This window comes from Argiope bruennichi, chromosome X1 (genome assembly GCF_947563725.1).
Source record: "Argiope bruennichi chromosome X1, qqArgBrue1.1, whole genome shotgun sequence".
NCBI lineage: Eukaryota > Metazoa > Arthropoda > Arachnida > Araneae > Araneidae > Argiope > Argiope bruennichi.
The window spans coordinates 124,258,392-124,282,729 of record NC_079162.1 but is presented as its reverse complement, the minus strand read 5'-3'; the positions used below and the strand labels follow the sequence as shown (position 1 = coordinate 124,282,729).

The 24,338-nt window shown below is 29.6% G+C and overlaps 1 protein-coding gene across 2 annotated transcripts in view; it reads left to right on the top strand.

Moving 5' to 3' along the window:
* Positions 1-24,338, top strand: part of LOC129958354 (toll-like receptor Tollo) — a 276,682-nt gene that overhangs the window by 173,680 nt on the left and 78,664 nt on the right. For both annotated transcript variants that reach the window (XM_056070784.1, XM_056070781.1), the window contains exon 5: positions 21,760-21,897. The gene's annotated coding sequence lies outside the window, so the exon portion shown is untranslated. The remainder of the gene's footprint in view (positions 1-21,759; positions 21,898-24,338) is intronic.

Genomic DNA, 24,338 nt, shown 5'->3' with positions numbered 1-24,338 from the left:
CTCTACATCAGAAGTACTTTTTGGAGGCAAAAGCTAAGTTAAAGAATCGTCTTTGTTAATAAATGAAACTTCTGAATGTTTTAAAAAATAAACTTGCCTTTTTAATTACATGAAAAAATCCTTGTCATTTTCGGTAAGTAATCTAATTAATCTCATAAGTCCTGTTTCCTAGGTAAACTATATTGGCATGATTCCTTTATATTAAATCAATCAGTTGCTAAAAAGCGAAAAGGCGTCCTGTTGGCGAAAACCCATTGTCAATTTTTATTACCAATATCAATCCTGGTTAATAATGCAAGTCGCCTGGAAAAAGTGATATTTATCTGCAGTTACAGACATAAATAATTTATCCTTTTTATTTATTTATTACTTCGTATTCACTGTACCATAAAATCGGAAATGAAGAATAAAAAACGCATAAAAAATTAGTTAGAAATCAATTGGAAGAAGTGTTGTATGTTATTATGACATTGAAAATGTCTGACAGATGGTCTTTTGAGAGGAATTATTGGTGCTTATTTTTATATGCAAGCTAGTCTTTTCTACTCTACTGAGTGACTTGACAAAGAGACAGGAAAATTGTTATTGGAATTGCTTGCACTAGAATGATTTTCTTCGTAATTTTATTTAATTTTTTTAAAAAAAATGAAAAATTTTGAATTTTTTTCAGTGATGATGGATTTATTGACTATTTCATATTCTTGATATATTTTTAATTCTGCATTTATTCAATTTTATCAGAATAATTTATTTCAATTTGCCATTTTTTACTAATATTTGCATGCAGTTTTATTTATCATTTTAATCCGAATTCAAACCATACCAATCGTAATAATCAACCAACTGAATCGGAAAAAAAAAAAAAAAATGTTGCTCATGCGTATATCGGAATCAAATTAAATACATCGTAACGTTCTTTGTTAGAATTTTCAAATATTCGAATATAAAGAAGATTGTTTTAATTGAAAGTAGAGGAGAAAGACATTTTCGATATAATTAAAAAAAAATGTATTTAAAACAAGGTTAAAGATCACAAAACTTGGGCAAATTTATGTGCCTCGAGATAAATTATGCGAGTGAAGAATATGAAGCCGAACGCCCTCTTATCATCCAACCATATCCAGTTTCGTGCCAAAAGCAGATGAAAAACTTCTCACTCTTCAGTAGGCCATGTAATCATGGCATAAAAAGAGATAAGATCATTACTCCACAATAGGAGGAACCGAGTGGATGACACATAAGTGAGTTACAAAGAGTTATTTTTGATGTCCAGTACATGGAACTACAGTTCATTCCAAATTCCAGATAGAAATCTCTTGTCATCCTCAACCAATCCCGTGCAATTTCGACGTCACAGAATTCTGGGAAACAAGGTGAAATATATCTAAAGGATTTAATACCCATGACGCTGGTTCGCTGCTGATCCAGCTGGGGGAATTCTACCAGCTGCTCTGTTTAGCTTGAATATCAAAGAGATAACATTTAAAACATTCAGTGACGAGTTGTGAATTATAGGATTAAATGAAATGTAACGCTTCGAAGGGGGAGGAAATAAATTTTGAAAACTATTCTAAATTAATGAATATAAATCGTAGAGTGTAGTTGATATTTTTTGAAGATTCGTTTTTTTACTGAATTCTGTGAGATTGCTCAGTTTCATCAAGAGTTCTTGAATATGGAGTATACATCATTATTTTTATAGAATTTTATCCAAAAATTAGTATTTAATTATTTCTAATGTGCAAATTTAACAATGCTATTTGCTTTCGTGTTTATTTATCAATAGCTTTATTGTAAAAGTGAATGGGATGCAGAATTTTAAGATTGGAGAATTCGTTGTAGTATTCAATTGACTATTTTTCAAAACTCAAATAATAACAATGTTCAACTTAACGAACTTAGCGAACTTAATGTTTCTAAGGATTACAGAACATGTAAGCGAATCAAGATCGTATTCATACAATAAGAAACTATAGCTTAACTATCTTTTAATGTATTATACCAACTCTGTTACAAATTTAAATTCATAATGTGCTTTACTTATGCGATACATTGGAACGCTATGCTATATGAAAAGTTGTAGAACCTCATCCTACTGTGAACGACAACTTGATGGGAAGGGGGGGGGTCCGTTCGGATGGCATTTTCATTTGGAGGGCACGTCGTAGTAGATCCCAGATAATTTGTATGAATACTATATTCATTTTCTTAAAGGTATTTCATTTTTATTTTCGCTTTTTAAAAGGAATTGCTGTTGAAAAGTAATTTTTCTGGGCCTGGATTTTAAAGATATTTTTAAGTGACATTTTGAAAAATTGTTCAATTATAAAACATAATTAGAATAATGATAATGAAGCCGGTATTCAAATCATTTGGAACTTTCAAATGTAACCCAAAAAGTTTATTCTAGCCTTATTGTAAATAAATATCAGCAAACTTAACTGCATGCAATAAGGGAATTCACAACGGAGTTGAATTAACCTCTGTGTCTTTTAATGAAAAAACATAAAGCGCTTTGCAAATATCTCTGCATATTTCAAAATTTACAAGCGATAAAATCTTCAGAGACAGTAAAATAAAACTAATACGACATGTCTGTTTTGTAGGAAGATGCATTTATCTAAAGCATTCTTCAAAAGTTTAAAGGTAAACAACCAAGTCAGTCCTGAAAGAATCCCCTTTCTTATTTTGTGTATTAAAGCATTTAGAAATTTCTTCTTTTAAATCTCTGCTGTCCATGAATGTTTCATAAGATTAATTTTTGATTAATTCATTAATCATCGACATTTTTTGGGTCGTCCAAACAGAGCACAGCACACCTGCAATCCATGGAAGGAAGGGAGGGTCAACTGTGCCAAACTTAAGGTTAGGGGATCATTTTCTTAGTCAACCTTCTTTCTTGGCGGCTTCTTATTGAATAAATTTATTAAAAACGTTTAAAAAAAGGATTTATCAATACTATCGAGTATGACGATTATTTTTCAGAGTCATTAATTACCAGACAAGCGTAACTCCTCTAATAACAGTCGATCAGTAATTCATCAGTCATATTTGGAACTCGTTTATTATTTTTTTTTTCCTCTCCTTTTCTTGTTGTTTTTGAACTTTTCATCAATATACGGTTATCTACACATTACCCGAGTGTTCTTAAAGTATTTTCACCCCAAATCTCTTGCGTTTCTTTGCAGACCGCACATAATTAGTTAATGAATTAATTATTGTCAGATTACGTGATGCATTAAATTTCGCGTAGCTGGGAACGAGTCCATTGACAATGATGGATGAAAACTCGATGCTTTCACAGACGATGGCAGCATAACAATGGTAACTCGATTTCAAAATGGTCGCTCACTTACTTTCAACACGCGGCAACTTTTCAGGATGAAGAAGTTTGATTAATATAAATTGAGCGAGTTTTCTTTCGGATAAGTTTCTAACCTGTCAACTTTCCCAGACAGAACAGTCATTTCACTCAAAATGAGCAAAAAAGTTTGTAAATGCCAATTTACTAATAGCTTAGTAAATAAAATATATGGAAGTAGCAATTATGTTGGATATTGAGTTGAAGAATAGTTTTACTCGCTTTCAATTCTAGAGAAGTTATAAGCGCAATTTCAGTTCTGGCGGATCGGTTGATTTTTCCGCTTTTCTCTGAAAATGATAATTTAGTAATTGCGAGATGAACCAAAAGTTTCTCCAGTTTCAGATCGAACTTGAATAATTTGTTAGTTGTGTTATCTCTGAATAATACAGCAAACAATGCCGAATTTCAAAGTTTAATTTTCCTTACATTGAATTCTAAGTGAGGGAAAATCTGTTCTTTTATGCATAATTTTATTGCAGATTCGGTTTGCTAAAAGATTTGCTAAATTTAAAGATCTTTTCGCGTATTTTGAGGTTTGCATTTCGAGCCATAATTTTTTTTTTTTCCGTTTTCTTTTATAGGAGATATTAATCAATAAATTTAAAAAAAATAATCAATACATTTTAAATAATATTTAACTTTGGAGAAATTTAGGAATTTAAGAAATATTGTTTAATGCGTGCAGTTTTTCAGATTCATGCCAAAGTTTTTAAAAAAATTTCTAATCGTAGATCTATTTTAAAGCAAAAGTAGTCGGTGACTCCATCTGTCAAACAAATATCAATTCATTCATCCATTAGGGCAAGAAAAAAAATATGAGAACCAAGTTTTAATTAATGATATATAAAAAAAAGATTGAAGGTTCCTTATAATTTCATGGACTTTTTAAAACTCAAGATGATTTTCTGGGTTAATTTTGCTTGCTTAAATTGAAGAAAAGCTCGTAAAAATTAGAAATCTGATTTTTGAATGGAAGTTTCATCAGTAAACAGATTGTTTTCAGCAAATTAAATTGATAAAAACCAGGACCCAAAAATGGATAAGAGAAGCTTATAACCTTTATTTGCCGAAATTCTTAAAAATCTTGCGGAGATGCATTTCTCGAGCATAAAAAGAATATTCTTGCAAGGAAAAAAAAAAGTAATCTATCCAAGAAGAATATCTTCTATAGAAGGAATATCAATTTGACTGGGCCTGCAAATGATCACTTCAGAAAGTTTATGTTGCTGCTATTTCGTGAGAGAAAAAGTACTTCATTCTATTCTTTTTTTTTTCAATATAGATTAAGAGTTTTTTTCATATTAAACTACAATTATCGAAATTCACTGTTGATCTCAAAAGCTTCGAACTGTTAGAATCAAGCTTACTGAGGAAACAAATGATAAAGAGGAAATAGTTTACTGGTATTAATTAAAAATGAGTTTTCACTAGAAAAATGCTTTTACTTCGTTGCATTCTGCAATATGGTTTTTTTTTAATATTTCCTTCATTTTTAATTGCAAAACTAATATTTTTCTGATTTATTTTTCATCTTGGGAAATGAACTAAAAAAATGGTAGGATGTCTTTCACATTATCCGATTCCTTCGAGATGCTAGATTTTTTTTTTTTTTTTTTTCAAATTTTTTTGCTGGTCAGCTAAATAAATTTCTTTGATTTTTATAAATATTTACCACATTTTTTTTTTCGGTAAGTAAATGATTACAAATTCCATAGAATTTTTTTGAAAATAAATAAAATTAAAATAAATTTGATTTTTTTTAAAAAATTTATATCGTTTGATTCGATTACTGATGAAATTGTTAAAAGTGAATTTAGATATCACATTTTAATTGGAATCGAACTGTGTTTCGATTGCAATTAATTTGCGATATAGAGAAAGCACATTAAGAACTTTTTTCTCATAACATTCAACACGTTTTTCCTTAACTTGGTCTCGCTCAAATTACGATATTTATATTTAATAAGGCAGCATGTTTAGAGAAAGCTTGTAGATATTCAAAACACCACTCCCAGATTAATACATCCATTTAATAATTTTAAAGTAGCCATATAAATGCTCCATTCTTCTGAATTCGATTTCTATTGATAGGACCATTTTATTTTAAGACTGGCATTGAATTATGACAAGCGACAGTGTCTTTCCCAGGAGCGCTTGTTGGTATGAAGATGGATTATATTTTGAAAATTATTATCCCCGCACCCTTCTATCATTACAGAAGTCGTTTATCCATTTTGTGAAAATTTACGTACCCAAAAAATCGATTCAAAATTTTCCAATTTATGTACGCAAAATTTTCCAATTTATCCCAATTTATGTACACAAAATGTTTGCGCTCTTTAAAAAGTTTTACCTAATAAAGTTTTTGAATAGTTCGTGGTATACAGTAATTTCGTTATTAGCTTACATTGAGAAAAATATTTTATAAGCATTCAACTAATAAGGGCATTTTACCAAAGAGATGCATATTCTAAACAATATTTTGAATCTTTTTTTTTCTTCTGAACTTTCATTAGTTATTGTCGTTGCATTATAATGACATTTGAACGGGCTATACATAAATATGACAGTGATCCTGAAATTGCCTATTTAAAAATTGGTAAAAATATGGTGGCTTAATCTATGCCCTGTTCATCGCAGAACAGGAGTTCTTAAACTTTTTTAATAGAAGCAAAAGAAAATAAGCTGCTGTGAAGAAATAAAATTAACCTCTCTTCTCTCGAAAATCCTTTGTTGAAAACTGCCTAGAGAATACGGAGGGGAGGGAAAGACAGATAACAGTATAAGAAGGGGAGAGGGGAAAAAATTCTCAACTACACCCTTCTCATGCATTTTTTTTTTCTCTCTCTCTCTCTCTCATCTGAAGTTTTTGCCCTCAAGTTATAATTACCAGTCTACGGGCCTCAAACGAGAACATTTCATCCGGTGTACTGCCGGAATTTTGTTCTCGGTTTTCTTCCTTTTTTTAAATTTTTTTTTCACTCCCTTCAGATATATTCAAATTAGAAGGGCCGCACAGATTTTTGCGTTTTTAAAGTGGTTAGCTGTGGATGTTTAATTGAAAAACTTTCGTATATTCTTCGAAGTTAAAAATACTGTTAGGAGTGCATTTCGTACAGAAATTTGCGATAAAAATTATTTCGTTATTTCTTCGCCTGTGTGAGAAATGCAGCATTAAAGGAAAGATACACCTAGAATTTCAATTCCTTGATTTTAATTTTAAATACTATTTCGCGAAGTGATAATGATTTCGAAACTACTTGAAAGGCCAAAGCATTAACATGCTCCTAAAATATTAAATGTAAAACTCTTATGAGGATATATTAAAGTTATTAGGATTTATAAGGAAGAAAGGTGCTCATATATGTTTATCTGATGTAAGAGTATGAAAAAAATGCCTCTTCTATCTTTATATCAAAATGGGGCTTTATAATTATTTCTCATAAAAACATTTATGAATAGTTGGCCCTTTTTCCTCACGGTATTGCATAACACCAACAAAACTTAAACCGGGTTATTTTTCTTTTAATCTTCGGGAAATTTTTCTCTTATATCTTACAAACATTTAAAAACGTTTATAGCTTATGCATAATTTGTTACGCACATCTTTAAAAGACTATTGTTATTAACCACTTAACTGTTTTATTTTCTTTACTATCTAATAAGATGACGCCTTCTATTTTGGGAATATTTTCTTATTTTGATTCAAATGGAAATCCATTGAATACCTGACTTATCTATGTATACGAAGTAATTTTAATATTGTATTATAATCGTTATGAATGGTTTATTTTTATGTTTACAACTATCAAAATTCGATGTCGATGCACGTATGGCATTCGGGCAAAATAGTTAAGGGGTTAAAAATGTGTTTAGAAGTAAAAATGTAAAAATGTTTGATATCAATCAACTTTATATAAATCTAGAATCTTATTAAAAATGCGATATTAGTTAATAAAATCCTTGGCATAAAGTATGTTAAATGAAAGAGTGTTAACGAAGATTATTAAAGTCTTTATTATTTTATTCACTCATTTTTCCGTAAAAAGTTCAAAGTTAAGACATCAATAATCTTCTTTTAATTGATAATCATAATTGAATTGTATTGCAATATTTAATTATGATCATCCGTTAATAAAGCGTTTTCCGGAATTGAAGGCTAAAATTGATGAACTGAAATATTTTTATGAACCTTTGTTTATGAATCAATTCTTTCAAACATTGTATAATAGTTATTTGAAAAACTGATTTATTGATTGTAATGAAAAAAAAAAATTAAGGAAGGTGTATTTTTTGTTTTTCCTTTTTGTATATTAAAACTCATTAATGAATTTAATAAAAGAAGTTGTAGCGATGGTTTTCAGATTAATACTTCACGTTGTTTTTTGAGTTAATGAGTTCTGACTGTTTTGTTTGCTCTTCATATATTTCATTCAAAAGCAACCTTTAAAATAACTATTTGTTTATCTACGCCTTTCAAAACTATGAGTTTTATTGTAATATTTGATGATAAATGGTCTCTTTCATATATGAAATTTCCGAGGTAAAACTTTTAGCATCATAATATCTTATTTTGTAGTCAAAATACGATGTGTACGGAGAGAAAAGTAACGATTAATATCGGTCACTCTAAAATTTATTGCATTTAATATAATTGCTTTTTTTTTTTCATTTTTTGAAGAAATTTTAAGCTAAGGACTTTTTAGGAAATTGGGCATTTATCAAACTTAATAAATTTCTTCGTCATTTCATAATTCCGTTATTTTTTTTATTTGCTTTTGATCTAACTTTTATCATTTAATAGTTTCTATTTAAAAAATTTAGGCACAAAAAAATTTGAAATGAAATCGAAGAAAATGCTTCAATATTGAAAGGAATCTTATTTTATGAGCAAATCTAAGGTGAAAATACTTCGTTTATTATTTTTTTTTTATTGGAGCTTCTATTCTTTCAAAATCAATATAAATCTCCATGAAAGAATAGTATTTATCATCTTCCTGTGTTTTTGAAATAATTTGTATACTACTCTTCCGTTGCATTAGTAATCACGTGGTGCAAATACACAAAGTTCTTGTTATCCTCAAGCAACTTTACAATATCTGGGAGGTAACGATTACAGACTCGAGTTGCGGAGGAATTGAAGAAAAATTTGAAATATATTTTCCTAGGCTGGTTGTTTGCGGGTAAAATATTAAAAAAAAAATATACAGCCGCTTTAGAAAAGTCGGGACAAAAAAAAAGTACGAAATTGCTTTATGGGTTACCCAGGAGCCCAACGAAAAAAAAAAAGTCTGTTTTTGCTATCGCATATTTCTTAAAGGGAATTGAAAGAGATTGACCACTACAAGATTTAAGATGGGAACAGAAATTCCGACTCGAATAGGAGTGGCTTTATTTATTTTTTTTTCTTTTTCCATTTTTAAGCTTCCGATAAATAGAAAATATTTGAATCCCTTTTATGCAAGTCAACTTCTTAAAGGCAACAGTAAAACAATCTATACCTAAAAAAAATATTTATTTTTTGTTGTTGTTGAGCCCAGAAAAATGTTGCAAAATTGGAATATGATAGATTTGTGAGGTATGGAATTATTTTTATTTCATTTTGTTGGTTATAAAATGATGATTGAATACTGGTATCCCTTGCAAAATGTAAATAGTATATTATTCTGCAATCTGTCTGTTATATTTTGAATTTGCAGGGAATATGACATAAAAAAAATCGGATTTTCTTCGTCGGTCTCTTTTTTTTACTGCTTTATTATTATCATGGTATGTGGTCATGGTTAAATTCTTGTGTAAATTCTTCACAATTGTGCTTAATTTGATATATAATAATGTGCTCAAAATAGTGGATATTTGCAAATAAGCATAATTGCTAAATCTAGCTGTTTTTGGTTTTGACATGCTTTTATTTTTAACTATAAATATAAAAAAAAAATTCATACCTCTTTTAAAATGCTTATGTGGCTTTAAAAAATGCCTGTTCGGAGAGTTTTTCTAAGGTCAAAATACTTTAATCTGACAAAAAAAAAAAATTAGTTTTTAGATCTTAAATTTTTAGCTAATTTATACAAAATTCTTAATGTAGGAAATAGTTTTTTACTGGTATTGTAGAAGTTTCATGCTGTAGAACCAAAAGTTAAAGAAATGCTAGTTCCTTAGAATTGCAGGAGGGGTTTTTTATGTCTAATCTGTAATAAATTTATAATTATTAATTTTGAAACCGGAGGTTTCTAATTTCAAAACCTACATCCACGCACCAGTCCAACATGGATGGTGGACTGATTAGTCCACCATGCATGGTGGACTGATGCATTTCAAATCTGACGTCGTGTGTCAAACTTTCTCCCATTGGCGTGGCTTGGAACTTCTAGAGGAAGGGCACCTCGTCAATTGACCGTTCAAAAATTACCCTTGTTACTTCAAAATTGGCCGTTAATATAATTAAAGAAACTTGATTTAGTAATATTCGTCTACTTTAGTTTCTAAATCTTTTTGTCTGAAGACCAGTATAATTTGGTAATGATTAGATAATTAGTTCCCTTAATATTTTAAACAAAATAGCTTAATGGAAGTTTTATAAGTTTGGAAACTGAAGAAAATGAACTATGCATATTTTCGTAAAACTGTAGTATTAGTTGAAGTCAATTCCTTGTTCACGATAAATTAAATTGATTTAAAAAATATATTAAAATTATTTTAAAGAGCAATTTCCTAAAGAGCTGAAGTTTCATATTGTGTAACATAGATCTTTCAGTGTGCATTATTCTCTTCCAGGTATAATCCGTGGAAATTTCCAAGATCTAAAATAGGTTGGAAAGTGTCCAGAATTCATAAACGATTCCTTCTGGGTACTTGCCCATTCCAAACCTGGTAATGAAAATGGAACTACCGTTAAATTTACGACAGGTATAGGATCACGGGTTATATTGCAAACCTTCAAAACGAATAATTGAAGGTCGGTGGGAAAATCAAACAAGATCGTTAAATGCTGCGATTAAATTATGTATTCCATTAAACGAACCTAGCCATTTGCGATCTCTAATGTTTAGAATTACCATTATACCTTTGGAAAGTTTTAAAGGAAATGGCTGCAACGCGTCTTCAAATCAATGTCTTTAAACCAAAAGTAGAGATTATCAGCTCTTTAAAAAATTCTTAACGAGTTCTGAGAACGGAAACTGATCTTCGGAAAGGCGAAGATTAACTCTCCGTACCTATTAGTGTAGAAATGAAGGTTAAAAGAGGGCATTAAGAGCCAAATTGTGTGTATTTTAAGAGATGGCGATGATAGACTTCTATTCATCGTGATATTTGATTCAGTATCTCCGTGCCATTTTTCTAAATGTGGTATAAATAAAATAATCGGCAATCAAATAAAAATAATCGAAAGATAATCGCATTATAGTTATTTAAAGTCTTTTAATTATTTTCAGTGTTTTTGTCGATATTATATGCGATTCTGTATCGGATGTGGACAAAAGCCGTTATTAATAAATGGTGAAAAGTTTTTCGCTTAAGAAAGTGTTGAGTTAAAAATCTCTTAATATCTGCACCACAGAGAATAAAGCGAAATGTAACTGTAGTAAATATTAGAAATATTGTTTTGATAAGCTCTTTCTGAAGAAAATAAATCGGAAAACAATAAATCAACCGGTATATCCTTTAATATTTAAAATTAGGTAATAACGTTTTTACAGAAGCTCATTTTTTGTATCCGATTTTTTTTTTTTTTTTTTTTTTAAGAAATAGTAATAGGTATTCATTATTTCCAGTTGATTGAATTCCTCGTTAGTTAAAATGCTAAAATGTTGGTTTGGGATTCAATCATTCGGTGATATTCTTAAATGAAATCTACGCGCAAGATCGGTGCTCTAACTTTATCCCTTTTAAAATGTGAATATTTTAATTATACAATAAAGTTCAACAGAAAAATGAAAATTGATACAATGATAATTTAAAAGAAAGAAAACTTACTAAAATAATAGTCTACATTGAAATATTTCTTTAATTTTTTTTCAGTATATTTATAGAGTGCAGTTTTGTGGTGTATCATATTTTATTTATTTCAATTAATATAAGTTTACCAATTTATGATAGCAATTTCTGCAATTCATTCAACACTAGAAAGACAAATATGACTAAGTGTGATTTACAGATATATTTGAAATTGTCATAAATATTTTCCTCCGCCCTGACAGAAGACTTAAAGAAAAATGTTGAGATATTTCTTGAAACTGCTCTCCCAAACAATTCCCAAATGGTACGTTGGAAGAGCATTGGTAGAGATCGTTCTTTGTGAGGCATATCCAAACCGAAAGTTGCACTCGGTTGCAAAAGGACAAGATGAGGAACGCGAAAGCAGCTAGACCGGTTGACAGGAAGAGGTAGATCTTCATTTGCATTCGCTATTCTATCTTTCGCTGCGAATTATTTATATACACGCGACGAGTTTTACTCTTTTTTTCCCTCCTTTTTCACAAGGCGGATCTGAAGCTTCGTGTTTGGCAATCAACGCTTTTGAAGAGTTTTCCACAACTCCAGAGGCACACCTGGTTCTTGGGGTGTGCCGAGTCGCCTAGGGCCGCCTACTTTCACACTTGACTTGGCACCGATCACGCCTTTTAACTTCTACTGCCAACTTTTGGTCTTTGGTGAATAGGCGGTGGCCTAAAGGGGGAAAAAAATAAAAACTTCACTCATGATGATGTTTAAAGGATTAGTATTGTTGAAGAGTAAATAAAAGGTAAGGGCTTTTTTCCACAGAAACTGCGTATTTGAAAAGGTTAACCGCCTTCAACTTCTTGGTGTTATTCATGAAGCGGAAAGTCTTTGGATGGCCCAAACCTTGGACAAACACCCGCACTCAAAGTCAGTATGTGAAAACCGGGAGAAGAATTCAAAAGATACATTAAAGACGTCACTGGATGCTTGTTTTACTCCTACATTTTTGACATACGAGAAAATGGACCGATTCTTAAGAAAGCGCTTTCAAAATGTTTTTGAACTTTCATTCTTCCCTTTTCAAGCTTAAAAAAAAATGGTAAATAGGTTATTGTTATGCGCATTATTATAATAATAATAAATCCTTTGAAAATAGATCATAAAGATCTTGGGCATGTTTTTATAGGCAACTTTTATAGAAATAAAAGCTAATATTTTTGATTTTTTTTTTTTTTTTTTTAATCTTGCTATAAAGTTTTCAATTTATTGCACTTGATGTGCCATTACAGTAATATTATCATATTTTAACTGTTGAACTGCAATTGTGAATGGGACGAAAAGGGGAGCGGGGGGATCGCTAAAGGTACTTGCTGGCATTAGTGATAGAATTTGGGGACATATATTTTTGAAAATATTTAATATTCAAATGTGATCATATTTTGAAGTAATTTTCAAATCACTTTATTTTCAACTGAACACTGGGAAACTACATTGCATGCAAGATTTATTGTTTTGCCGCTTATTATCAAAGATCCTAGAAAATAATGGCACAACGGACAAACGAAAGGCTTGAAAATTTTCAATAATGTAAAAATAAAACGAATTATTTGAATAAAAACGAATAAAAGAAAAAAAATCGATCAAAGTAAATTTCTTTTGATTTATTGGATTAAAGTTTTTTACCCTTTAAAAATACAAGAATTTTGGCCTGCACCTTTATTTTACTGAACTATAATAGACTTAATTTCGTTGTAACTTCACGATTATCAAGCTTATCACTGAGAGTGCCTTTTAAATGAAAGAGCAACATTTATTAATCTGATAGTTTATGATTCATGTTGATTTTGATTCGAATAAAAACCAATGCAGTGAGGCAATAAAGTTTTTGAGAGTATAATTTTGTAATATGCTCATGTAAGGTACGGAAAATTTCAAAATTCTTTCCTAAGACTATACGGTTAAAAAAAGTTTTGAGTGTTGGGACACAGTGTTTTACCATTATTAGAACGCATTTTAATTATTACGATTCAACTTTAAAATACGTTCATTATTCAAAAAAGTTTAACTTTTTCTCTGGTATTGGCCAGTAAAAACTCGGCCTCAAGAAAAAATGAAACTAATGATTCTAAAATATTATATCGCATATGACTCATGGGAAAGATAAGGTTATAAAGTGACAACTTTCGTTTTCAAATTTCTTTTCGTTTCATTTCTGCTTATTTCATGTATGTGACAACACCAAAATTTACTTTCTAATTACGTACCATATTAATTATGTGAAACATTAATTAATTGAATTAATTAAATTAATAATTGAAACATTTTTAAAGGAAATAAGTTATTGAGCAGAAAGATGTACCTTTAAATAGAATTAAATGATAACTAATATAACTAATTTGAAACTTCATTTCGAAGTACTTTTTCAAAAAGTTATTTTTATTCTGTTAAAATATTACTAACGTTGATTAAAATTTTAATTACATTGAAATAGGAACAACCAGAATTCCAAAATAAAATCTTTCATTAACTATTAATGACAACAGCGACTTTTTCTTTTTCGAATGTTATTAATCTCGTATCCAAAAGAATTTCAATATTGCAATTGATAATTAAGTAGAAAGCGAATTAATGATACAAAATTGCGATAATAAGGCGTTTTTAAATTAACCTTCGCTTTATCCAAATGAATGAAAGTACAATGAACGATTATGTAATATGGTAAACGCCGCCGCCAAATTTTTAATTGATATTTTAAATAACGATATTAATTATCTTCTCAATACAAAAATAACTCAATTTGGATCTGATTTCAAAGACGATTTTGACGAATTCGAGTCTTACGTTCCTATGATGCATTTTCTCTACAGTATAATACTGCCGTTTTTTTGAGTCGTCAGTGTGGTTTTTTGTTGTTCTAATGATTAGTATGTTTCAATTAAATGTGTGGAAAATTTGTAAAATTTTTCGCAAAAAATATAAAAAGGGGTGGGGGGATTTACGCTCTTTTTTAGCACTTCAATCGTATATGTCGAAATATAGAATCAAATATTGCGTTTGTTTCTTATTGCAAAACTTTCAAACTTTTAGGCAGGATCAGATTATCAAGCAGGCAAAGTAGGCAGCTGCCTAGAGACCCACAACTTTAAAGGGCTCCCGAAACCCTCTAATTTTTTTATAGCGTCAGAATAATTTAATTTTGTGTCTTTATTTGATTCACATGAGACTTATACTTATTCAGACTATAATAAACTATTGTTTAAATTACGAAACATTATTTTTAGGATTTTATTCATATTTGTAAAATCGGATATACATCAAAGTGATTGTCTGTTTACTTGGAGATCTCTTACAGTTTCGTCGTTTTGCTCCGTTGTTGATTGACTCAAGTGTCGATGGTCATAAAAAATTTTGTATTAAAATGTTTAAAAAGTGTTAAAAAAAATTTTTTAAAAATTAGAATTTTATTAAAAATGTTTTTAAATATGAATTGATTTTTTTAATACTCTGAATACTGAAACCAACTCTCTTGAAGAAGATTCTCAAGAAAATGTTTTGCTATTTCAGTTATTATTATGTGTGTTACTTAAAAACCGTTTTTATTCAGGTCAAATAAAAATTATTTGAATTTGGGAATAGGGGAAGGAAAATCTGGGGCCTCAAAACTTACACTGCCAGTAGGCCCTAATAATCTTAATCCTCCCCTGCTTATTTGTTCAAAATGTAGAGTGGGGAAAATCTGGGGGTCGCTCTCCTCTTTACCCCCCCCCCCCCCCGTTAGTCCCATCTCTGGCTTCATGTTATTTTATAATACATTTATAACAATATGCACTCGTTTTCATCGACATTATAATATAACATTCAAAATCAAAAAATGTAAAAATGAAACTAGGAGATGTGAAGAAATTATTACAGTTTTCTTTTATTGTTTAATACTGATGCCGGACAAGTTAATCATTCACATTTTTAGCATTTTGAGTTTTCTATTCAATTGTTCAATCGGTAAAAAAAGAAAAAAAAAGTGTGGAAAATATTCTTTGTTTAAATCATTTAGAATCCGTAACAAGGAAACAAATTCGAAGATGAAAAGGGAAGGAAGTTCATTTGCATTTTCCAACACTTAAAGGAAGGAAGAAGTGGAAAAAAGGAGAGATGAAATGGATTCACATTTAAGTTTAGAAGAATGCCTGTTGACGAAAACTTAAGTCAGCTTCCTTTTACTTTCCACAAACAGTTCGTCTTAACGACTCGGAGATTTTCTCTTTCATAATAGCATAGTGTAATTTAAAACTTGAAAAGTGGGCAAAAATTAAATAAGTGTTTAGACTTTAAGAATATGTTTTAGTTTCTGAACGATTTCTTTATTTTTTACAAATAAATGAATTTCTTACTTTTGGATCCGAACTTCAGTGAATTTTATCATAAAATTTGCTCGTAAATATTTTTTTGGATAAAGTTTTCTGTTTTTATATTTTATGGCGCATTGATATTAATATAATAGATTTATAGCTGTTGCTTATTTGCGGTCATACAATGAAGTTTTGAAAAGGGTTCATAAACAAGTAAATACTTTTATTCGCTGGAAAAACTGAATGCACGCTGGGCATTTCTGGATCCAGAAATTCCCAGTATATATCGCAAATGTTCCAATAAAACGAATAGTTTAAAAATATTTCAAGTTTTACAATTTTAAAAACTGTACATTCTATGAAGAATATAATAATTAAAAACTGCCTAAAATTTTTCTCACGAAAAGATGAATATATACAGTAAAACAGTACAATATAAGTAATAATTTGTAAATCTCCATTTCTTTAAAAAAAATTATCTATTTATCTTTTAAGAAAATTGTAACTTTTTAATTTTGTTTATATATAAGTTAAACTTGTATTTTTAACGCATCTTGTTATTTAGGGAGAAGGACATTTTTAACTATTTCAAAACCATCAAAGTGTTTTAAAGCTTAAAAATATTGTGAAATTTAATAATTTTAATAAAAGTATTACAATCTTGTGTTGCAACCAAAGATGCGATGCATAATGTTTTTTTTTATTTCATCATTAAGGATGTTAATCTGAAAAATCTATTTTTATAATTATCTTTTAATCATCCACGATTTCAAAAATTCGAGGTGTTTTTTCGAATTCTTCTATTTTAAAAATTATTAATATTGAAAAATATAAGGTACTAATCATTATCAAGATATAAGGTATTAATCATTTAATGAATCAATTGCAAATATATAATTATACGATTTTGTTATCATTGAATTTATCTTCAAGGTCAAATGGGCAATCTTCGTAAAACGTTAAAAAGAATTAGAAAAATACAATTTGGCAAACATTTGTTATCTTATTTAGTCAATAATTTCCAATTTAGGAATTTAACAAAACATCGATTATTGTAGTTTTTGATAATATATTTAATCATATCTTAATCTTAACAGAAAATCTTGAAAATTAAGATTAACTTTGAAACTCTGTAATCTTCCTTCTAATACTTTCTGTAATGGAAGCGAACATTATTAACCCCTTTGCGAACAATGACGAATCTGACACGCACATCGAATTGCTGAATTTTTAAACCTCCAATAATGTGGAACTGTTAACTAATTTAAAATCGTTTCAGAATCTCAAATACTCTTACGTTATTATTGCAATTAAAATAATTTTCCCAAATAGGATGCATCTCTAATTAGGATGTTAAGTAAATTCGTTGGTCAAGGGGTTAAATAGATAAGGAATTAGATTTCAAACATTGCAGAATCAACATTCTATTAAGCTTTCATTTTCTTTATGAACTGTTTTGTTTTTATATCCAATTACAAGCTGTCGAAACTTAATTTTCCTGATGAATCTTTATTTATTCTACAAAATGCATTAATACAAACAGCAATCAGCCTCTGTGACTGGAGTTAAAAAAAAAGAAATTGAACCAGATAAGATGACCTTTACTTACTGATCCGACCCAATGGACCATAGGATTGTTTTCAGTAATAAATAACCTATCTCTTTTTTAAAAAAAACATCCCATTCTTATGTTACGGTTGGTTAGCCAGCAGTCAAGGTTCAAATGGAACCAACCGATTTCAGAAAAAGTAATTATGTTAGTGTCTCACATAAGACACTGTAAGAGATTTTACTCTTCTAAGCTTTTTAAAAAGAATAAAACATAGCAATAAGAATATGGTGCAGGAGAGAAAAGAATGAATGCTTTAATAGACTAATTTACTCTAAGGTAGTTAAAAATAATTTGGTCATCGAATGAAAAAACGAATGCTGCTTGGCTGTCTGCCAGGCGGAGTTTTTATAGCTTTTCATTCATAATCTTATAAAAGGAGGTTTAGTTACTACTGCTTTTTCTCATGTTCAGTTGTTTAAATTTAATAGTTATGACTAACTGCTTCCTTTTTGGCTAGTTACAACATGTTTGTTTCTGTTCTGAAGCGGAATAAAAGAGCTACAAATATAAGTTTATCGAAAATTATAATCCTTACTAATGTTTTGCATGGGATGTACAGTGTACAATTGTACTCGGGAAATACTTCTTAGTTAGTAAAAATATAGAAATTCGTACTACGGTTACAAGTCGAGCTCAGTAGTACTGACTCAACGTAATTAAGATACTTTATTTTTGAAGAATTTCATTTTGCGTGCTACAAGCTTGATCTTCATTGTTCTGTCTGAACTCATTTGTTTTTATATGTTTGTGGAAACGAAAGAAAATCGATACAACCATGTTGTTGAATTCTGATTAGAATGATAGAATGTATGAAATGAGAAATTCTAATCATATTGTTTTAAATCATTCCGAAATATATATATAATTTGTTATGATATATACTAGTCCAAAGGGTACAGTGAAATCGAATCAATTTCTAAAATTACTATAAAGTTACTGTTTTTTTTCTCTGCATAACCTTAGCAAGCTATTGGCTGACCTTATAATGTTAAGTATCTTTTCAATAAGGATAGTTAACACATGCAAGTTTCTCTTATCTAAAGTGGAAATCACTTTTACAAAATTAATGGGTAAATTTCTTTTTTCTGTTGATTGATTACCTAGATTAAGCTGATTGTTATGTGTATTTTTAATAAAAATAGATATGATTTTCATCGGAAATTCTTGATTTTAAACAAATTTATGAAGTTAAATTATATTGCGAACATTTTGTGTTCCAAATTAATTAGAAATTCTTAATTTTACACCATTTTTTTTGTATCTAAATGGCATCAACATGTAAAAATGTTTTTGGAGAAGAATATCCTGAAATTCGTGCATGAAAGCCGCTTTAAATTACGACTATATTCCCATCTTTCCTTGCCAATATTTTGTCATCATGAAGAAAAATAAAATTCTTGTAATGATACTTTCTTTTTTTTTATTACTTCAATTAGAAAAATAACTGGCAACTGTTCAAACAAAGTTTTAGCAGAGATTTAAAAGATTTTCATAAGCCCATATATTTGGTAATTAAAACTTCGGACGTTTCGCATTTCATTAGAATGAACTCTAATGTTAAGAAATATTCAGCTCTTTCACTTTGTAAAACAATTGCATATTCCTCCACCAGTATGTTTTTGAAAAATTATTATTATTAATTTTACATTCAGATAATGTCTATTTTAATAGCATTCAAAATATGGCACATAAAAGTTTAATGACATCTTACAGGAATGGATAAATTATATTGTAAAAGTAAAAAGATAAGACAATTGAGAAGTAGTGAAAATTATGAATTCATAAATATTTAAAATTCTGAAAATATTTTAACGTATGCAACGCCATGTAAGCAAAGATAGTTTTTGTAGCGTTAAGCACCGGCATCTACTTTTAAAAGGTTGGTAAAAAGATTCCCTATTTTATGACCGAATTTATCGTTTATTTCGTGGAAAATCAACAAAAAATGGAATGAAGATCCCTCTAGCCTCCTGCCCTGTATCTCCCAACAACAGCAGCTGCGGAGAGGTCTGCATTTCACTGAACAGCGTTCACCAGTAGGTGACAAGTTCTTTAAAAACATGAACTCTTGCTCAAGAGAGCATTTGCACCTGTGTCAATAAAACTTCATTTCCAGCCCCATTCGTAAATTAAACGCAATCGCTCTTCCGAGTAATTCAATAAGTAAGAGTTGCCGCGCGGCACAAAAGGCAAAGCAAGCGAGTTGCCAACGAAAATCTGGGCGCAATGTTTTAACTAGAAGCCCAGTCTTTAGCTGCCAAGCCATGAAAGTTAATCGCACTTCCCGTGATTTATAAGATGAGGTGCTCAGAAAGCCGTTTAGTAGCCGTAAATGGCACATGATTGGGAATTGCTGCACGCCGAACTAGCTGCGATTCGGCATTTAGGGCGACTAGTGGTATTTCGATAGTTAAGAAATCTTAAAGAAGCCTAGCTAGAGATGGTGGACTGACTTTTAAAGGTATAATTAGGAAGGCTCAGGAGATATTAAAGTATCTTTTGGAAAAGCTCAGATTCTACTGCTTTAGAGTTCGAATGGAAGTACTCAGAACTTTTATTACCATGAGGGAAATTAGGCACACGTAGATTTTGTCCCGTGATATCGTTAATTTTGTTTACTGGGGGAAGCTTTGTGTCTAATGGAGAGTACTTTTTCAAAAGGCTGGTTTGTTAGGAATCCAGATTCAATCTTTCTTGCGGAGAGATCCGTTAATCAAATCGAATCTGTTGATCTTTGTCAGAGGAGCGAATGGGATCTTTTGATTTGATTAGTTTAACCGTTTGTACTTAGATGAACTTTTATCTAAACTGACTGGAGATATTAAATTTCCTAGGAAGGGATGGACTTGTGGATGGAAAATGTGTGCTTTTTTATTATATATGTACTTAAACTAAAAAAACTATAAAAATCGTTTTTTTTTATACTCAAAAGTAATTAATTATTAATATATTATTTAAAGATAATCTGCCAGTGTTATTCATTAAACTTCTTTCAAATCTCACACATGAAAATTAAACGCATTCATGGAATGAATCGGAAAAAAGGCACTTAATTGTTTATGTAGTATCTATTTTCGACATAAGTCTAAAATAATGTGGGAAAAAAATGTATTGTCTTTTCGACCAGATGGATGAAATGAAGTTTAACAAGTTCATTGACTTTTTGAAACGCAGATGATCGATTGTCTGATTCTACTTTATCGACACTTTTTGCCCCCACCTGGGCTTTAATTGGTCAGGTGTTAGAACTAGACGGTACCGATTTCGTGTTTCACCTCTTAATGCGTTAACAGAGCATTTTCAATTTGAAATGGACTAAAAATCTCGAGCGTGTTCCATTTTGACAGGTGAATTAATCTTATTAATGGCTCACTAATTCTTTCTGTTTTTTCTTGGTGGGCGATGCAAAACAATACATTTCATTGTTCACGGAATTCCTTCCTTAGATAAAACGTGTTGATCTAACTGAAAATTGGATGGGTTGATCGGTTTGAAATATTTCTAAAATTATTAGATTAGCTGAAGTAAATGGATTAAGAGATCTCAGGTGAAATTCCGGTTAGTCCACTGAGAACGGCATTGAATAAAAATAGTAATTTCAGAGAAATATTTACTGATGAGAAGACTACTTAGGACCACGTAAGAAAACGTTGAGATTCTTAATATTTTTTAAACTCCTGAAATCGTTTCATATCGTTACATATCATGTACTAACCAACTCCTGTTGGAGAAGATTTAATGTCAATAAGTCATCGAATTTCATAACATTACATATTTTATAATTAAAAGAATTTTCTAAAACGAGATATCTATGCATTCGTAAGTTTGCGTTGCAATATGCATTTGCGCAATCCATTTACTGACTTCGTAACTATGATTATTTTGACGCTATGCATGTTCCTTTACGATAAAGTTTTAAAATTACATATCCTTTGCAATTTTTCGTCCATTTGTATCTTTTCTAATCTTCATACCTATAATCATGGTGAATTGTTGATTATAAGCAGAAAATGCATGAATCTCTAAATGCAAAGTTGGCTTTAAGTATGTGTCATTAATAAAAATATCCAGAAGAAATTCTTGAAATGGACTATTTTTTCCATCTCAAGAATTTCATCAGTACATTTTTATTAAGATGCATACTTGATGTAAACTTTAGTCAACTTAGAAATTCTTTTATTTTCCGTTTATTTTTAACAATGCACCGTAATTATATTTATGAAAATTTAAAAAAAAGTAGATATGAAAGGACAAAAAAATGAAAAGGATTATACACTTTGAAAGCTTTATCGTAACGGAACATGCATAGAGTCAAAGTCATATTAAATGAATATTTATTAAGAAGCATCTGAAGCGGTATGAATACATGATCTCAGTGAAAAATTTTCTTTGTCAATGATGAAATTATTTGACTAAGATTTCTTCAATAATGAACATAGCTTTAATTTGATTGTTTCATGCGAGTGACTGACTTTTATTTCAATTGCATTTAGGTCTGGTATGAAATTCATGAAGCGCCAAGTCTGCAGTACTTCAGCAGTCAAGCATATCTGAGCAATAGAGCATCGCAGCATTTATGGCACTAGTCAAACCATTATTCTGCAACTTCTAGTAATCTTTTAGCCGAATCGGTAAGTTTTCGTTTATTTTTTCAAAGTAGTTTAAAACTTTCATTTCATTTTTCCATTCTTGCATGAATTTTATTTGATCTGGGGCTTTTACTCCCGGAAATTTTTAAACTTAAAAAGGGATACGAGATCATTCAGGATGGAAATTCGATAAAGCTGCAATGTAAGTTATGAATTTTTTTCCCTTGTAATTTTTAGACCTCTAAGTTTCCCATTACTTTTTTTTCAGCTCACTTATTCCGTTTGGAAAGTTTCTAGTAACTTTATTACCTGCAATTTCCGATAAACTGAAATAAAATTGCGCATGGTTCTTTTCAACATCGTTCTAAAACTTTTTTGAGAATATTAGCTTTCAAAGTATTTGCTTTTGTGCTTGGGGAATGTTTTCGGACTCTTGAAAATGTAATGTAATGTAATTCGACTGATTTTTTTTTTTTTTATATATAAACCTTATTCTGAATGACACAGATCTTGACATTAATATTATATAGGAACTTGGAAAGTTAGATATTATCTCATTGGTGGCTCAAAATTAATTAGTACTTTGTGGTAATTATAACAAAAATATTAGTATTTTAAGGTATCCGACTAGGTTTTAAAGATAATTTTCCAGAAAATTTTGATTTTGATTTTTTTTTTTTCTTCTGAAAATAAAGTCCAAATTTTGTAGATTTCTAAAACAAACTTCTTTTTTTTTTAATATAGGTGAGATTGAACTCTAGATACAGTAGTTTCAACAATACTCAACAAATAAAAATGAAATCGGAAGCAGTGATATTTTTAACCAAAAATGAGTGATTTATTTTATTCTTACCATAAAATTCTTCAAAATCATATTTGATATGTTTATATTAACTCTCTACTTACTCAGCCGTAGTTTGTTTATTTTTGACATTTTTGTTTAAAAAGCTGAAAGTTACATTTATTTCCAGCGCATTTGGATGAACTAATTTACAAGTAGAATATCTAAACGCATTTTCTGAAAAATGAATATTTCACTGTGATTGCTTCACGGAAAACACGATATCTCAAAATTAGTCCAATAATATTTCATAAAATTTGGTATGCATGTATTCAAAATCTTTGAGAGTGTGATTAGACCATGGGTTTTAAGGTAGCTTCATTCAGGCATGTTTTACAGACACTTTAAATCAAAATATAGACGAATTTTGACAAAAAATCATTAACGTGAACTTCAAATGCTCATAATTATTTACTTTTATTAAAATAGTTTTTATCTTGTGGTCTATTACATTTTATATAGTTTGAGCTATATATAAGTGAAATAAAAATTAAATTTTCCATTATTTTTTTACTTTTTTTACTTAATCTGTTTTTCTTATTAAAAATTTTGCAAAATTTTCATTAAATAAACAGGTTTTTTTTTTCAAAAACTATAGGAAACAGTGTTTTTTTTCTTTCTTATAATAGTTGTATGTTTTAGCTACTTGGTACAATAAATTTTTTTTATGTGTCATTTTTTAAAAATTCATCTCCGAACCTAGTTGGATATCTTAAATATGATCTATTTATATTCTGGTTCATAGTTTAATTCAAGGACTGCATAAACCACGACAATTTGAGATGCATCTTTCTAAACTGTGTATGCAAAAATATATGGGTGGATTAACTGTAAATAGTTCTTACATTTCATCTGTCACGCAGTGATAATTTATCATTACCCAAATTTATTACGAATATTTCGTGAATTTTTGGTATATTGATGAATATTTCTTGTTCCCATTGCCTATTGTAATGCATGTCTTTATTTTTCGTGGGAATTTTCCTTAAAAAAATTTAAATTGTTTATGAAGGATTAATTATATTAAAACTATTTAGATGTATATTTCGACCTACATATTTTTTTAATAAATTCAATTATTCAATTAGATTATGACATATCCTCGCTTTAAAAAAGTTTGTGGCAAGATGATGAAAAAAATTCACGTCCTAAATCAGCAAAAAATATTGACATAAATTTACATAAAATCAAGTACAAACTTTCAAGAGAAGGGAGAAAACTGTTTTTCATTTTGTCGTTTTGTAACTTGTGATAAGGTGGAATAGGTTAAGTGCATCTCAAGTTGATACTACTTCATTGCTATTTTTCATCAACCATTTTCAGTTTAAAAACTAATCTTGATTCATATTGTCATTAATTAGTTGGTTACTTAATTTGGCAGTTTCGTACTGGAAAGTATCAATAACTAAAATACTTACTTTAAATGCAATATTATTCTTTCGCTACATCTTCGGACCGCATTTTCCGTAAAACAAGTTAGGACTGTAATTTAGAAATCTTTCTTCTTTTTTCCGAAAGGTAAGTTTCATTTTATTTTATTGCACGAAATATACAGCAAAAATGAGTCGAAACCAAGTTGGTTTGTAGCCAGTAGAATATGTTTTGACAATAAGGGGGCTGTCCCTTCCATATTGTCAAAGCA